Source organism: Natrix helvetica, assembly GCF_964273705.1.
Source record: "Natrix helvetica genome assembly, chromosome: 4".
In the NCBI taxonomy this organism is placed as follows: Eukaryota; Metazoa; Chordata; class Lepidosauria; order Squamata; family Natricidae; genus Natrix; species Natrix helvetica.
In genome coordinates this window covers 72,677,283-72,692,448 of record NC_138550.1, presented here as the reverse complement: position 1 = coordinate 72,692,448, position 15,166 = coordinate 72,677,283, and the positions used below count along the sequence as shown (strand labels likewise).

At 42.4% G+C, this 15,166-nt stretch overlaps 1 protein-coding gene across 12 annotated transcripts in view; it reads left to right on the top strand.

Annotated features, from left to right (window-relative positions):
* Positions 1–3,625: 3,625 nt before the first annotated feature.
* Positions 3,626–15,166, top strand: part of CXXC5 (CXXC finger protein 5) — a 134,284-nt gene continuing 122,743 nt past the window's right edge. For 4 of the 12 annotated variants that reach the window (XR_014175157.1, XM_081950082.1, XM_081950081.1 and 1 more), the window contains exon 1: positions 6,156–6,348. The gene's annotated coding sequence lies outside the window, so the exon portion shown is untranslated. Of the gene's footprint in view, positions 3,804–4,540; positions 4,695–5,344; positions 5,565–5,731; positions 5,843–6,146; positions 6,349–6,423; positions 6,681–7,730; positions 7,853–9,519; positions 9,578–15,166 lie in introns of those variants that run through there. The other 8 variants (XM_081950085.1, XM_081950086.1, XM_081950083.1 and 5 more) reach the window with 8 other exon arrangements.

Below are 15,166 nucleotides of genomic sequence, written 5' to 3'. Positions count from 1 at the left end.
CCACAGTCCTGAATCCTGTAGCCCATTTGTCACCAGATGTCCAGGAACTTCAACGCCTAGCATGGTTCTTGTTGACCCAGGCAATAACTGTATGGGTTTCTGTAAATTATGTCTTACTACATTATTTATAGAAGAAATACTCTTTGTCTGGCTCCTCTGATGAGACTTGACCAGTACAGTTAAACCTCTGGCATAGTTCTCATCTTCTTCAGAGCATGCAACTTCACAACCATGTCAAGATAATATATTATTATTATCCAGGGTGAAAAGATGTTCTCTATAGCAGATATTTGTGGAGACACAAATTATTCATGCTGAGATGCCGATTTGTTAGAGCAAGGTCTATTAAATATAAAGTTATCTTTGCTAAACCTTCTCATTTTGCCCCTAGGCTGAGAACAGGGACTATTCCCTGACTTCATCCATCTGATTTCTGGAGATTTGCCCCCTGTCCAGGTTTGTACTTGGATAGGATTAAGTGCTGTCTCCAAGATACAGCTCATCTGATCACGCTTACCTGAAAAGCCTTACTGGATGAGTCTTTGTTTTACATTAACTAACAGATGCAGCTGTCTAGAGATACCATGTGGCATACTTGGAAGACTCTTCCAATCCATGAACAGCACTTGAGTGATGTTCACACAGTATAAGATTTCATGTGAGTCTGTTCTCTGTATTACCATTAATAGTGAAAAGGAAATATGGTGCATGCACGCGTGTGCATATGTACACACAAACCATACACACAAATATTTTGGTCATACTATTTTTTATATAAATACAAACACTACTACTACAGGTGTATTGTGTATGCATGTGTGTTCTGTGTGTGTTTTTATAATCTGGTGTTGAGATTCCAGATGCTTTTTGGAAAAACTTTGATGTTATATACGTATATTGACTACTTTATGCAAAAAAATAGAAGGACCTTTCAATACACATCTCAGAAATTATTCCTCTTGGCATGGACTAACTAGCATTCATTTTCTGTCTATGCTAGGCATCTATATATCTTAAATTTCCCTTTGCATTCAAGCTGACCTGAATGTCCACATCAGGGCAAATTACTTGTCAAGTTTGTAATTGGGGAGTTCTTAATTTTTTAAAAAAATAATCTTTGTCCATTTTTTCCTGCAAGTTGTCTAGCTGTTAGCAGCCTGATTGCTAGCTTATCTAGACTTATTATTCTGGAGCATTAAAAAAGGATCAAGGTTTTTTCTATGTTGCTATTATCTGTAACTGGAAAATTTTAAATGCTTTGTGTTCTATTCTGAAGGAAATGTTTCCAGTTTTATTGTGATGAATTTCTATGTGTTAGTATGTTGTTTTGTTCCAAAACAAAATCTTTGCTGTTTTATGTACATCCTTAGAAAATCCCCAAAAGTTAGTATTATTCCAAATTGAGCTATATGCCCTCTTTCACATTCCTTCTTTCATTATTGTTATTTTTTAATAATTTATTTTCAACGCCAATTTTTTAACTTTGGTCCAACATGAATTCTTTAGTATAATCTAGAGAGAGATCAAATGCAAATTCTTGTTTTGCTACCTTAACAGAGTGGATGATTTGGGTGGTTATTTATGCTGTCACATATTATTTATATCTATGTCTATAATAACAACTTGAATTATGTTAATCTGCCATTCTTTCCCTTTCTCAGTTAATTATAGTCATTATCATCTCTCCATATCATAAATCTGCAGATAAATCCCATAAATAAAATCTAGTTGATACACAGCAATAGGTTCCATGTGATCTGGTACAAATTAATTTAGCTTTAGTGACATCCATGTTTTCCTTTAATACATTCTTATTTTGATGTGTGTATTTTTAATTCCTCCCTGGCTTATGCTTTGCTAGTTTGTCCCGACACTCCCCCTCCCCACCCCACTACCACTGGACTACCAGTGAGTTAATGTATATTATTTTCCTTGTTTGCCATTTGTTAAATGCATGTTCTGCAGTATAAATGAAGGAGTGTAGCTTTTCTTGTGTTACTGAACCACAATTCCTCACTACTGACCAGCTATTGGGAATTGTAGTTTTGTGATATCTATTTTCGAAGCTTCTCACTGCTGTTCTGCATTATCCTGTGAAAAAGCATATATGTGATTCTGTCTTTGTCTAGCACCCAAGGCATTGTTTCTCTGAATATAATAGGAAAAGGCTCACATAACCTGAAGAGAATTTGGTACATTTTCTTTTTCAGTCAAGTCAATAACTCCTGGCACCAGCCTTTATTGACTGATTCCAGGTTTGCTTAGAGGTTTCCCTATGACCTTCTGACCCTACAAAATGAGATGGGAATTTAAAATGTAGTGCTGCAAATAATATTAACTCATTGTAAGAACAATGGGGAAAAAGTACAATTCTGGGTCATCAAATGAATTTAACTGACCTAATTCATGTCAATGTCATAAGGTAGGGACATGAATACTGCATTAGATATTCTTCAAAAGAATGGATGAAGTTTATGCAAGACAAACAACATTTGGTGTTACTCACAACAGCTAAAGGAACTTCCAGTTCAGCAGCAATATGGTTCCAATTATCAGATGCTAAGGCAAACCACAGGAAATTGTGGTTTGTGCCTTCCTTGGACAACCCCTTAAAGTCTCTGGCCAGTCGTTCTTGGAAATAACTAGGAGATCTATCTCTACTCCTGTATATGAATGCTGAGAACTTTGGGTTCTCAACCAAAGCCCTTTTTATTGCTCACCACTATTTGAAGAATGTTGAGTGTTTACTTATGAAGGTGTATGGGGTCTTTTGGTAGCTGCCTTCAGCCTTGGAATTTGCTCCCAGGGAAAGAAACTTGGTATTTTCATTTTAAAAAATCAGACAAACTGATGGCAGTAATATCAGTCAATTTATTTACAAGCAAAAGGCTCAAATAACAAGTTGAAACATAATCTAAAATTTGCTATTAAATAAGACAGTTTAACAAGTGAATATTTAGTAAGTATTACATAATATACTAAAATTCTAGATTGTGACATCAAGCGGAATCTGGAAAATCATGGAAGGGCCATGAGTGATCACCATCTGAATAGCACCCTTGTTAACAGCACATCATGGCAACCAGAAAGTCCTGTATTAAAGGAGTATCTTTTTTGTAGCACTTAGGTTCGCTTTATTAATGCATTGAACACACGTTTTATTTATTTATCCAATAGCAGAAATTGGAATCCCTGAATAGTTTCTAGCGCTTAAACTGAACGACACTGGCTCATTGATATCACTCCGAATTAAATCCACTTTTCGCTCCTGTAATCAACGGGAATTGAAACTAAATTTGGATGGGCTGGCTCCTAATTTCTGCACGCTGTTCTTTAGCCTGAGCTCAGCGGTTATCTCTTAGGCGCTTGTCATACGGCGCTGCACATTGCGGAGAATAAATTGCCCACTTCTGCCTCTCCCTCCTTATCCCACACAGATCCTCGGGCGAATCACGCACTCAATCCACTGCCCGGAGCCGAGGCGCTGCGAAGGCTTCCGCTCCCCCTCCCGTGCTCAAAGTTATGTGGGAAAGGGTGTCTGCTTCTTCCGAGCCCACCCATACTGCACTCATCACGTCCCAGCCTTGAGGGAGGAGCCATGCTATTTGCAGCTTGCCCTGTAGCCTTACGCGAGAGGAAGGAGAGGGTGGAAGGAAGAGAAAATGGCTCAAGTCTTTGGGGGTCACGCGGTTACTGGAATCTAAAGGGATCAAGGGTCCGCCCACGTAGCCGCTATGGAAATATGACAGCTGAGGAGAGTCCAGCCAAAAGCTGCCCAAGCGGTTGGCTCCTGCCTGATTCCGGTACGTAGGGAAGGGTTTGAGTCGCGCCGTATTCTTATTTTCCTGCCACTATAAAAATTAGTATTATTCTGAATGGTTGAACTCACATTCATAGTCACTGTAAACAAAATTTGATTTCTTCCTAAAGGCCGAGCTGGATGGCCCCAAAGCTCACGTTGATCAGGCTTTTTGTTTACAGCTGACGCTAATTTATTTGTTTACATCCGTTGTTTACTCCAAGCCTATCCCCTTTTCACCTCTTATGTTAGACGTGGCTGAAACAACCCTCCCGGCGAGGATCTGGAAACTTCATCTTTCTCCAAAAATATACTCTTTGCTTTGGTGGACTTGAAAACGTCTAAATGTACCGAGGAACGCTGAATGTGGTGCAATACAGCTCAGCTACCTCCCGCAACACTTCAAAGTTTTGCATCTCTACTTTGGGTCGCGTGCGTATGCGTGTTTAAAGGGAAAGAACTTGCCACAGTATTGCTATCGGAATTCTCTCAGGATGGGGAAGGAGATTGAACCGCAGAAATAACATTGGGAAGAAGGTGCCAAGGAATTGTGTGGGGGATAGCGACGTTGTTTGGATTAAGCGATTTTAACCCCTACAAGAACGAACTCCAGCCTCGGAAGGCCAATGAACTGATGGCTCCGAAATTGTCGACTTGTGGCTTTTAGAGAGGCTAGGGGTGTATTCACCGTCGGAGCGCTAAAGACAAGGGCAGAGGAAGCGGGAAGTGCAGGAGAAGGGGAGGAGAAATCAGGCAGCCGAATGGGAGCCTGCTCTGAGAGTCCGGTCCGGGTTTTGCTTACAGCCCCGGGCATTAGCAATAGCGGCGGCAGCAAGAGGCAGCCCTTTGCAATGTGGTCCGCCTGTCTCGGCGCTTGCAGAGCGAGGATGTAAAGGTGGGTTTGTCGTGGAGTTGCTGGCGGGGATTGAGGGAGGGAGGGAGGGCAAGAACTGTTCTCGTCAGCTATCTTTAGCGCGATCAACTTATTTGCAATTCTGACACTGCCCGCTCCGACGTTTCTTAATATTCCCGCCGCCTGCTTTAGCTTTGCTGCCGTTCCCGAATGTGTCCGGCGGGGAGTCCGCTTCGCCGACGTCCCTTTTTGAGCGAGGATACCTTGGGGCAGGTGTTAAGATCGCCAGCATCACCACTGGGCACGATCTGGATTTGCCTCTCTAATCCGGCTAGCGCCAGCTCGCGCACAACCCGCACACACGGACTGCCCGGGGTGGCGGGTGCACCTCTCCTTCCTCCCTGTTTCGCGGCTGCTATTCTTGTAGCTTCGGACCGCTTAGTTTCTGGTAGGTGCAGGCCTTTTCTCTTGGTTCTATATGTAGAGGCAGGGCGGGAGGAGGAAAGTCTTGCGGAAAAGTTTGCGGCGATGAAGTAATTCCCTTCCCTTCGGGTGCTGCCGAGTGGATGGCGTAAATCCCTCTGGCTTCCTTCCACCTTCCGCGCCGCCTCCCTCCGTCCCTCCCTGCTTTCCTTCTGGGGAGGTGTTGCTGCCGCAGCAGCACATCCACACTGGTCTCAGATCAGTGGCTCCAGACAAAAAGCGAGGGGGGATTTGGCGTGTGTGCCGCGTGCGATTCTGAGCAGCGCCAGCGGCAAAAGAGCAGCTTCGGGAGGTCCCCTGAAGAGGGCGGGCTCTTCCCTCAATCCCGAAAGCCAACCCGGGGCAGGGACCTCGGCTCCTTTTCTGCTTCAGCAGGAAGAGAAGCGGCCGGAGCTGCCCGGCGAGGCTGTGAGTGGAGCCGCCAGAAAGGTTCGGCCGATTCTCGTTTTTCTTGGTCCTTGGGGCTTTGGGGGGAGGGCGTAGGAGTGGGAGTGAGCGCTTGGTTCTCGGCTGCTGCGCAAAGTTTTGTTTGGAAGATTTAGCGCCCCCCCTCCTTTCCCTGCCTTTAAGGCGACAGCTGCCAGCTTTCAGCGCACGGGATTTATTGCAGGGTCTCTTTCCGTTCTCCCCCCTCTTGGGTCGGCCACTGCATTGAAGATCGAGAGCTCCTCCCCACCCCATCCGCCCCCTGGGCTGCCTAATCGGTGGTTCGTTTCCCAGGTTACAGCCGTAGTGTCTGCAGCTAGCCAGCCAGGCGTTGAAGGCTGCTGGGTCTGGCTGACCCACCACGTCGTCCCTGCTCTGCTTGTGCGAGCAGGCGGCGGATTAGAGAGGCGCCCGAGCCTTGAGGAGCGCCTCTGCAGGGGCTGTCAGCTGTTTTCGCCTTCGCTTCTCCCCGCGAGGTCTTGCCGGACAGTGGGCGAGCCTGGCTGGCGCTTCTATGCCTGCCTCCTGCAGCGCCTGAAGCTGGGGGCGGGGGAAGAGGGAGGGAGGGAAGGAGGTTGGCTGGCTCTGCTACTGACGACCTTACCCAAAATATGCGGTCGGCAGGAAAGAAGAGACGTCCTAGAAGCTTAATTTCTTCAGCAAGGAAGGCTTCATTTCACCTTCTTCTCTTACTTGAGGTGGTTTCACGGAATAAACAGCAAAAAAGTTAGAAGTCACGGATTCACTTGAAGATTATTTTGTAAACAGCATTTGCTTCTGATTCCTGGTTGGTTTAGGGGGTATCCATTTATCGTGGTGGCAGCCACACTTTTTTCTTTCCTTTGCAATTCGTTGCTTAGCTTTAAATCTGCAGAATTGGGAGATTGTAGAGCTGCACCACTATGCAACTGCTTGCTATGCCGGCAGCTAGAAGCTGTGTGGGACAAGAATTTCCTTCCCCACTAGGACCCCTTTCCCTAACCCCCCTAACCCTAAACCCTGAAGGGAGAACCAAAGTTGCTGCTCTCTTCCCTGCTTAGTCAGCTTGCTCTGACACCCTTCCCCCACCCTCACTAAACTGCTCTTTGGGTCCCAGCAGCAGGAAGGAATTTCCAAAAGGTAACTGGGTTTGTTGGTGGCCAAAAGGATATGGTTCTAAGAAACAGGAACAGTTGGAAAAGCAAGGGCTTGTTGATATTTTGCCTTAATTAGAAAAATCAACATGACTAAAAAGCAAACATATATTTTAAAATAAACTTAATCCAAATTTGTTTCTTAATTGAGCCTGTTCATTTCAGGCAGCAGGCCCTACCACCCATCAGCTCATGTTCATGATGCTTAGTCCTTCCTATATTGCTGTTGGTTACAGGCTATGTGTTCTGATCTTTGCTGGAGTTCACTGCTTTTCATGCTTTTTATAATTGACCATTTGGAAATTTCCATCAGTAGGTGAGAGAACCTTACCAAAGCGCTCCACTGCATTTCATGCCACATCTGTTTGCCTTAAAGGTATGGAGAGTCTTAAGCAGTGATGCTGTCTGATAATATATTGGTAGTAGGTGGGAAAGTCTGTGGAGTGGGCCTTTTCAGTTTGAGTGGGTGGGTGGGGCTGGAACTTGACTACAGTAAAGTCTGTAGGGTGAGAAGGAGAAAGAGCAGAATATCTTGGTTTGCTGTGCCCAGAAAGAATCAAACCACCTCAAGGATTTCTTGTCAGCAAAACCTGAATTTAGTGTCAGATAGATGGCAAGTTTGCTCTCACAACTTGTTGTGACTCCAAGAATAGCATTACATTTATGCATGTGGAATGCTCCCCCCCACCTTATATTCCTTGTTCCCTTTGTAAGCTGATTAATAACATGCTGACCACCTTTCTATGCACCAACTCCTGTAAACTTTGAGTAGCAAGGGCCCTTTCAGCTTGGTTGAGAGAGTATTGAAAAGCAAAAGGTTTGTTCTATGTTCTGCCTTTCATTTTGTAAGTCTTTTTGACGTCTTGTGGTGTCAGGATCTATTCTGGAAGAAAAAAAGATAGCTGGTAATTAAAAGTGATTTTGCAGTCTGACTCCAAAAGGTTCTTTTTTTTGAGTGTCAGGATCTTAATTCTGTGGATGTGGGTATGTGTCTGCATTCAGTATGGGTAATTCTAGTGTTTAAGCATCCCAGAATTCTGGGAATTACCAATACCAACCCTGCTTATTTTCCTGTATTATAATTGTGAAACAGATTGATCCTCCATTCAGCACCTAAACTTGGGAAATGGTTGCGTCCAGGCCTCTGGACTGAATGTGGTATGTTGGCTGTAGCGCCCCATCCATTAGGAATAAATCAGTCATAGTGGTTTGTGGGAACAATCTAAAGATGGGAGAACTGACAGACTTTAAAAGTATATGTAAATAAATGTGCCTGATCAGTCATCCTGAAAAGTTTCTGTTCTCCATGATTTGCTTCTGAGAACTGTGATATTAAGAGGCTTGAAATTATGTGCTATACAGCTTAATCTTTGAGATGAGCTCTTTAGCACCCTCAGTCATTATCAGGTGATACTGTTGTAATTTAGTGAGTTTATTTTTAAAGGGAACATACCAACAAACATACATACATACTAATCACTCACTTCCCATTTAGGGTAAACAATGTTTTGTAGCATACAAAAAAGTAAAAATTAGTGAATGAAAATAAATTTGAGGCAGGAGATAAACAGAAAGAAAATCTAACTTTTGCCAACACCATTTATGTATCTTTTTTACAGTCCTTCTCATCTCTCCCTCCCTCTCTTTCTCTCTCTCTCCTCCTCTCTCTCCCCCTTCCCCTCCCCCCCTCTTGCAGGTGTGCCCACACACACAAACCCCCTCATACATTTCCTTTTTTCCTACTCAACCATAGTTTTTCAGTCTTCTTCCTCTCAACCTGCTTAGTCTTCCTGCATGTAATTGTTTTGCAATTACAATTTGCAATATGTTCCTATACAGGTAGCCCTCAACTTAATGAAAAAGTTCATTTAGTGACTGTTCAAAGTTACAACAACACTGAGAAAGGGACGTAAGTTCATTTTTCACAGTTATGACCTTTGCAGCATCCTCATGATCGAAATTAAGATGTTTGGTAACTGGTTCATATTTATGACCGTTGCTTTCTCCCAAGATCATGTGATCACCTTTTGTGACCTGACAAAGTCAATGGGGAAGCTAGATTCACCTAACAATGGGGTTATTAACTTTATCAACTGCAGTGAGGGATTCAGTTAACAACTGAGGCAAGAAAGATTGTAAAATGGGGTGGGGCAAAAATCCTTTAAATGCCTCAACGGAAATTTTGGGCTCAATTGTAGTCGTAAGTCAAGGACTACCTGTATAACAAGTCATCTCTCTCTGTAAATACACACGCACAGATATATATGGTGTATATGTGCGTGTGTACTGGCGAATTCACGTTTTTGTTCAGCTCACATTCATTCATTACCTGTTCATGTTTGGCCTTATCACTTCTTGCTTATTCAGAAACACTTCTTCAGTGATCTATTCCCATGCATTCAACTTCTTTTGTTTTTTCTCAATTCCCATATTGCTCATTAGCCTGATATGGGATGATATCTAAGCCTGCCTACTAAAAAATATTTAAAACTAGGAAAAAATGAATGCAGTGTTCTTGGTAATGTTTTATTGCATGTGGTCTTCTCATTGTAAATTTTTTTTAATTGTTTCCAAATATGATCATGTTCTGGTAGAGATTCAAAAATGTGTTTGTATTTTTTTGAGATTCAGATAGATAGAATCAGTAATTCTGCAGCTTGCATGAGGCAAACAGTTGTTTTCAAGACTTCTTTTATTATGTTCTGTGAGTCATATGAAAACCTTCAATAGTGCACTTTGAATTCTTTTATATTTAATTTGCATATCTGGTTGTGGCTCACTCAATTGTAATTCTTAATTGCAGCTACCATTGGCTGGATTGCTCTGTTCTTCCAGCTCCATTGGGTATCTATCTTAGATACATCTGCAAACTTTTGCCTTTTTGTGAGTTGTGCTCTCTTTATTTTATACCAGTTGCATGTATATGCATTACAATTATGTTACCGATCTGTTCATTTAATGACATTTATGATAGGGTGTTTGTGCTTATATGTGTACACAAAGATGAGAGAGATAGTTTCATATTGCATATTTTATAACCCTCCAAAATAATCGGTTTGTTTCTGCTTGAATATTTTGCTTCTGAGCACTTCAAAATAATTTAAATCTCAATTCCAGAAGTCAGAACAGTATAATTCTGCTTTAGTAGATAATTCCATTCTAATATTATAACACAATTCTGTTTTTTTAGATGAGTTGATTTGAATTGTTGTCAAAGCTGTTGTGTGCAATTTGATTTAATTAGATGGGAGATCAATACAGTTCAAATAAGTATGTTTACATGGTGTACTAGTCAGTTGGATACCCATGCTTTGCTATGGAACTGGTAGCATTCTTCGCGACCGCGCTACATTATCCTGTAGCTGTCAAAGGCAGCAGCAGACACAGACTTCTTCAGAGGAACCTTGGTGTTTGGTTTGCACTGAGGTATATTGATGCAATAGCCATCTTCACAACACAACATCAGAGGGTGCTGGAGAGCGTCATAGACATGGTGCGTCTCACTGATTCGCAACAACCTATTGTTTCTGCTGTGGAGAACGATATCTCTCTTCTCAAAATCCTGGCTGACAATGAGAACAGCCACTTCTGCAGTCATGGGGGCACTGAAACAACCTCGGTGCTCTCCAGAAGGCTTCCTATCGGCGTTAATCACCATTTGTGGCCCTTAGGAACAGAATCAACAGCAGCCTTAAGTTCCAGAATATACTTGTGTTCACGCAATAACTTCTGAGTTGCTTAACCAGTTGTGGATTAATGCCTGGGTAGATTCCACAACTGATGTCCCACTCATTGTCATCATCACCAACAAAGTATATCTGGAGAAATGGAGGCTGCTGCTGAGGCCCTGCCATGATACTCCCTATCCTGTGGTAGACCTCCCCCTGCACTTTGAATGTTGGCATACAATTTCCCTCCTTCACCTCTCTGGCTCCAAAAGATGTCATTCGGAAGCATCCGTTGTATTTCCGGACAGCAGAAAGAAAGTGCTTTGCCATTGGATACATGTGGGTGAAAAGGCTGTATAAGCATTCAGGATAGGGCTGAAGGGGAGGGAGGTGGACTTTACCGCCACTGCAGCACATCCCAGGACACTCATCCTGCAACTTTAGGGCACGGCACCAGGCACAGGGTAACCGGGGTCTGAGGTCAACAACCTTGTCCCTGGAGTAATCAATCTGAGGTTCATATTTAAAACCAGACAAATACTTATTAGTCCAAGGCATTGATCTCTTTTGTGACTGATTAACATAGGGGTTATTAGATGTATACTTTTTTTATAGCCTGTCTACTGACTTGGAGATGAGTTTGATGATACTTGTGTGCGGCTTCCTTTACTTGTGTTTTCCTTTCCCTTGTATTTTGCATTTGGAACAGATTTCTTTTGAGGGGGGAGGGGGAGTAGAACTCCTTAGCATCATAGCTGGAACAGATTTCTTTTCAGGTGGGGAGGGGAAGTAGAATTCCTTAGCATCAGAGCATGTTAATATAGGACAGTGATGGCGAACCTTTTTTGGCTCGCGTGCCACAAGTGGGGGGAGCACAGGGGGGGTCGTGTGCGGGTGTGCCGCACCCATAATGCAACGCTGGACCCCCCCAGTGCGCATGCACGCACAACGCTGGACCCCCCCCATTTTTACATGCTTTTTTCACCCTCCCCAGGCTCCAGAGGCTTTATAGGAGCCTGGGGAGGGCGAAAAAAGCCTCCCCGCCCCCCCCGGCGGCCCTCCAGAGGCTTCAGGGACCGTCCGGAGGCTTCCCTGAAGCCTTCGGAGTGCTTAAAACCACCTATATATAAGCGAAATACCACTCATGCATCATCACAAATTCTCCAGAACCGTAAAGTGACTTCCGGGTTGCTCGGAGGGTCGTTTTAAGCGCTCGGAAGGCTTCAGTGAAGCCTCTGGAAGGTCCCTGAAGCCTTCGGAATGCTTAAAACGACCCTCAAATTTGAAGTTTGTACGCTTTACGGTTCTGGAGAATTTGTGATGATGCATGAGTGGTATTTCGCTTATATATAGGTAGATATATTTTTGTAATGTGCTTGAACAGGCTCACATATGTGCCTACTTATTCTGATCAATTATCTTTAAAACTAAGAAAACCCTCAAATTACAAATGGTTTTTATTCACAATGGTATGTTTTGCAATTTTTTAAAGAAAAAAAATCGAAATATATTTTAACCAAATATTTGAAATCTAATTTCAATAGAAGAAAAAATATCAGTTTTAAAAATTACTGTTTTTGATCCTTGCATCTATCTAACTGAAACACTTGCTTAAGCTCAGTGCCCTGATTTTTAAGTAACACTTAGCTATAGTGCCAATGTTAAAATACAATGTGAATAAGAATTTAAGAAGCCAGAGGTCAGTGACTGAAAATGATTGTGTATGGTCTAATTTAAAGTTAAGTAAACCAAAGAAATCAAGAGCTCACAGTGCAGTTAAAGTGTTCTAAAGACTCACCAAATACTGAACAGATTGATGAATTTATGCTTTGGGGGGAAAAAATCAAGACCTACTTCATATTGATGAATGTCATAATGCCCAAGACACAAAAAGTTGTTTTTCATTTCATTTGTAGGATCAAATGTCACTTTAAGTGAAGTGTAGTAGATGAGTCTTCTGCATCACTGCATTTCCCTTCATAGAGCAGGGAAACATCTCAAGCTGCAATTTACAGTCGTTGACCCCCCCCCTTTCAAACCTAGACATTGTAGTGGACAACTTCTAACAAACATTGTTTTGACTACAACATAATTGGATTATCTCTATATGGCCAGTGAGTGAACTTGTTTTAGAGGAGAAAGGGCAGTATAGCAGCTGCAGTTAAATCAAGGACTGGAAATACTCAAGAGAGCAATAGCACTTAGACTTGTATACTGCTTCACAGTGCTTTGCAGCCCTCTCTAAGCGGTTTACAGAGTCAGCATATTGCCCCCAACAATCTGGGTCCTCATTTTACCGATCTTGGAAGGATGGAAGGCTGAGTCAACCTTGAGCCTTAGTGAGATTCAAACTGCCAAATTGTAGGCAGCTGGTAAGCCTCAACTTACAATTATTTGTTTAGCAACTGTTTGCAGTTATAACTGAAAAAAGTAACATGATCTGTCCTTAAAACTGTTGCAGCATCCCTACAGCTGTATGGTCAAAATTAGACTGCTTGTATTTATGACAATTGCAGGGGTCATGTGAATACCATTTGCGACCTTCCCAGCTGGCTTCCAACAAGCAATGTGGAAAGTGAGATATACTTAACAATTGTGTGAATCACTTGACAGCTGCAATGGTTTGCTTTAAAACTGTGACAAAAAAGGTCATAAAAGCAGGCATGACTCACTTAACAACCCTCTTAACTAGGGAAATTCTGGTCACAATTGTGGTTATACGCCTACTTAGATTATTTTATTGATGCACTGAGTCTATTCCTTCAGAGATGTTGGAACACTTGAAACAATATTTTATCTCAAATATGAAGCAAAATTCAGAGTATCAGTTAATAAATAGAATAGAATAAAATAGAATTATTTATTGGTCAAGTATGATTCGACACACAAGGAATTTGTGTTTGGTGCAAATTCCTAGAAACTGCTGTTTCATAGTTTGGTACATCTGCCACCTTTTACTTTCACTATTTCAAGGAAATACTAAAATAATTTTTGATGAATAAATGTATCCATCTATAAATGCATCCCTTCCTTTACTGATTACAAAAAGCTTAAAAGAGAACCAGAAAAAAAAGTATTTTAAGAAGAAACTCAGGAAAGAAAAAGAGAGTGCAAGAGAGAGGAAGAAAAGAGAAAAATAGAAAAGAAATGTCTTTCAATGTTCTTTGGTAAGTAAGTAAAAATATATCAAACCCTTTCTCTAAGATCAACATTTGTGTAGATTATTTCCATAATCACATTCATTCTAATCTTCAAATCCCAAAATCAGCATTTCATTTCTTTTAATTTCTTTCAAAATCCAAAAATGGTTTCCAAGTAAAAATAAAATCTCTCAAAGTTTTTTTTTCATCAACACTTTCAATCTTTCCATCTCCACCAATTCCACCACTTTCACCACCCATGTTTTCATTGTAAAGGTATTTGTAATTCCTTGCACTCTTGAACCTGCAAAAGTTCCATTGGCATTAACATATATAAAAACAAAGCCTCATAAGAAGCCCCCATTTGTTTGTCTATTAACATCTCAAAAGAAATACCTCTGGTTTCAATTGTACATTCATTTGTAGAATCTTCTACATCAAAATACATACTTGATCCTAGTATTTTCTAGCTTTATTACATGTTCACCAAAGATGATAAAATGTTCCCTCCATATGATTAAATTTTCAATGAATACTAGAAATTCTCTTACATATTTTTGTCAATTTATCTGGCATCATGCACCAATGACACATTTTATAAAAATTCTCTTTCAAAATTATAATTAAGAAAATCAAATGTTATGAAACATTAGATTGCTCTAGAACAGCGATGGCGAACCTTTTTTGGCTCGCGTGCCACAAGTGGGGGGAGCGCAGGGGGGGGTCGTGTGCGTGCATGCTGCACCCATAATGCAATGCGCGACCCCCATTGTGCATGGGTGCACAAAAGGCGCTTCCCCCCCATTTTTACATGCTTTTTTCGCCCTCCCCAGGCTCCAGAGGCTTTATAGGAGCCTGGGGCAGGCAAAAAGAACCCCCCCACCCCCACGGAGGCCCTCCGGAGGCTTCAGGGATTTTCCGGAGGCTTCCCTGAAGCCTTCAGAATGCTTAAAACGACCCTCCGTGCAAACCGGAAGTTTGCTTGGAGGGTCGTTTTAAGCGCTCCGAAGGCTTCAGGGACCATCCGGAGGCTTCCCTGACGCATTCGGAGCGCTCAAAACGACCCTCCGAGCAAACCGGAAGTGGTTGTAATGTTATTGGACAACATTTTTGAACCAAGTTACCTCTAATGGGCTAACTTTTAAGAATACGTCCAAAATTCAGGACCCATGACTTCTGAGGGAATGAAATTTGCGAAGGTTATGGCTACTTCAGTACTACTGGCTGCTTCTGGACTGCTGCTGCAGTCACATGCTCTTCATTTTCAACATTCTATGACAATTTTCTAGCAATCCTTCACTTTCTCCCCCACCCAATAGCAGCCACTTACTTGCCTGCTGGGAAGAGAAGGGGGGAGAGAGGGAGAAAGGAACGAATGGGAAGAAAGGGAGGGAGGAGCAAGGAAGAACCTTTCCTGGCCCATGCACCCCCCCACTCCCCCAATTCATGCTGCCCCAACCTGTGCAACACTTCTTGTGCACTGCATGCACTCTTTCTAAACCACATCACCTCTCTGTGTGCCTTGCCCAGTATAAACCCCTATGCACCCTACTTGACCCACGCCATCCCTTATGCTCTACCCAACCCATGTGGAATTTTTGTGAACACGCACTCACCTTCCTAATATATGCAGTACATTCAAGCACATATCCCTTGTTCCCTCT